The following is a 3248-nucleotide window of genomic DNA, read 5'->3' on the forward strand; positions in this document are numbered from 1 at the left end:
TGCCTCTCTCTCTCTTCCTGCAGCTCCTCCCTCCAACGGCTGGGTGAAAATTTGCATCATAGTAAGCTGAGATTTATGTGGTTGCTGTTCCATCTTTAGATTCCGATTATCCTTGCCTTGGATAAGCAATTTTTCAGCATGTATCGCATATTGTTCTATCAAATTCAGCTTTCCCGTGTCCCAGGTAGTACATGTTTCTTTTCATTCTTTTCGTTCTTTTGTCCTTCATCCCATTGATGAAGCTGTTCCTCAAGTGGGCTTCATACGGCGTGATTTCTGCCGCCGTTATGTCGTCGGGTGGTCGCAGTCCACTATGGGCATTATGGACTTCAGTGAGGTGTGTAAGTTACTGGGACACTTTCTCACCTTCCCGTTGTTGACACATTGTTATTTTGGACATGTCCATTCGCACTGGGAATGCCTCACTACAGGCGGTTGCCAGTGCTGCAACGAAAGAATTAACGTTTCCGTTCTGCTCCATTTGCGAGTTGGCTACTCTGGCAGGGACACTTGCGGCTGGCCAGTTATACTTGATTTTCGTGACATCGGCACCTAGTTTTCATCCTAGGAGATGACTCATCTAATGTGATGTGGGATGGAACTCAGGACAGAATTTTGTCACTTCTTTGGCGAACTGATTACCTCCAACCTCACGTGAGTCAGGCAAATAACAATAGGCACTTCCCAGATTCTTCATGGCCCATGGCCGGTGGACCAACACTGGATGCCCTTCTTGACATGTAACTTCAACCATTGGGGCTGAAACAGAACTACCTGTTTGGATGGTCATACACCATAACCCTCACTGTCTGACTCATCATCCGTCGGAGGTGATCGCGAACAGGGCCTGTTCGCGAGCACCTCCTTATTTTGGGCTTCTTCCTTCAAATGGTTGTGGGTACGGCGTGTGATGGTTGATTCAGCAGACCCTGAGGTGGCGGCCGCTGACGTGAACCGTTCGCCAGGTGTATCTCGTAGGGGTGCTGTTGGTCTCGGAGCGTAGTTATCAAGGACGGAATCGGAATCCTACTTGAGACACTACAGCGTCGTTAGTGTGTTTTGCGCATGCGTCTGCATGTGTGCTGGTTTTTGTATGTGTATTTGATCTACCACTTACCTGAGATTTCCTTTCTCTGATGTCAGTAGAGCCTTCCACATATTATAAGCACTCCAAGTGACAGATTCTATTTTTCTCTTCCTTTTCTTCTTCGCTCTCTCCTCCAACATCGACCTCAATATTTCTAGCTGTCTTTTATTAAAACTTCCTCCCTCTGGTAAACCACATTCCTTGATCCACAATTCTAACGGCTTTACAGACTCTGTAATTATTTCGCATGTATTGTATTTTTGGTTGGCCATTTCCAGTACTGTGTGGACTCTCCTTTTGTTTGCTCTTGCCGGAGCCCATTTTTAGTGTAACTGCCAAAGTGTTCAGCTCTCTCTCTCTCATGCGGTACTGTTATAGAACATAGAGCATAGAACATTACAGCGCAGTACATGCCCTTCGTCCCTCGATGTTGCACCGCCCTGTCATACTAATCGAGCCCATTTTTAGTGTAACTGCCAAAGTGTTCAGCTCTCTCTCTCTCTCTCATGCGGTACCGTTATAGAACATAGAGCATAGAACATTACAGCGCAGTACATGCCCTTCGTCCCTCGATGTTGCACCGCCCTGTCATACTAATCTGAAGCCCATCCCCGTTACACTATTCCACGTACGTCTATATGCCTGTCGAATGACGACTTAAGTGCACTTAAACTTTGCGAATCTATTATCGTTGCAGACAAATCATCCCATACCCTTACTACTCTCTGAGTAAATAACCAACCTCTGACATCTGTCTTAAACCTCTCTTCCCTCACTTTAAAGTTGTGTCCCCTCGTGTTTGACGTTCCCATACTTGGGAGAAGGCTCTCCCTGTCCACCCTATCTATCCCTCTGATTATCTTGTATGTCTCTATTAAGTCATCTCGCAACCTTCTTCTTTCTAATGAGAACAGCCTCAAGACCCGCAGCCTTTCCTCGTAAGACATTCCTTCCATACCCGGCAACATCCTAGTTAATCTCGTCTGCACTCTTTCCTAAGCTTCCACTTCCTTCTTATAATGGGGGGGACCAGAACTGTACCCAATACTCCAAATGTAGGCCGGAGCAGAGCTTTGTACAGCTGCAGCATAACCTCCTGATTGCGGAACTCAATCCTTCTATTAATAGAGGCCAAAACACTGTATGCCTTCTTCACAACCCTGTCATCCGGGTGGCAACTTGCAGGGATCTGTGTACATGGACAACGAGATCTCTCTGCTCATCTGCACTCCAAAGAATCCGACCATGAACCCAGTACTTTGCATTCCGAATACTCCATCCAAAATGTAGCATCTCACACTTGTCCACATTAAACTTCATTTGCCGCCTCTCAGCCCAGCTCTGCATCCTATCTATATCTCTCTGCAACCTACGACATCCTTCGTCACTATCCACAACACCACTGACCTAAGCCTCGTCCGCAAACTTACTAACCCACCCTTCTAAGCCCTGATTCAGGTCATTTACAAAAATGACGAACAGCAGTGAACCCAACACCGACCCTTGCGGTACGCCGCTTGTAACTGGACACCATGAACATGTTCCATCAACTCCAACCATCTGTTTTCTTTCAGCAAGCCAATTACTGATCCAGACTCCTATGTCTCCCACAATCCCATTCCTCTGCATTTTGTATAATAGCCTACTGTGGCAAACCCTATCAAACGCCTTGTTGAAATCCATATACACCACATCAACCGGTTTACTCTCATCTACCTATTTGGTCACTTTGTCAAAAAAAACTCTATAAGATTCGTCAAGCACGACCTGCCCTTCACAAAGCCGTGCTGCCTTTCCCTGATCAGATTATTCTTTTCTAGATGGTTATAAATCCTATCCCTTATAAGCTTTTCGAACACTTCACCAACAACTGAAGTGAGACTCACTGGTCTGTAATTACCAGGGTTGTCTCCACTACCACTTTTGAACAAGAGAACCACATTTGCTATCCTCCAGTCCTCAGGCACTGTTCCTGTAGACAATGATAATTTGAAAATCAATGCCAAAGTCTCGGAAATCTCTTCCCTTGCTTCCCAGAGGATCCGAGGTTAGATACTATCCAGCCCAGGAACTTGATTATTTTCACACTCTGCATTATTTATAATACCTCTTCCTTGTGAACCTCAATCTCTTCTGGACTAGATGTAAATATGTCTGTATC

This window comes from Chiloscyllium plagiosum, chromosome 8 (genome assembly GCF_004010195.1).
Source record: "Chiloscyllium plagiosum isolate BGI_BamShark_2017 chromosome 8, ASM401019v2, whole genome shotgun sequence".
NCBI classification, from domain to species: Eukaryota; Metazoa; Chordata; class Chondrichthyes; order Orectolobiformes; family Hemiscylliidae; genus Chiloscyllium; species Chiloscyllium plagiosum.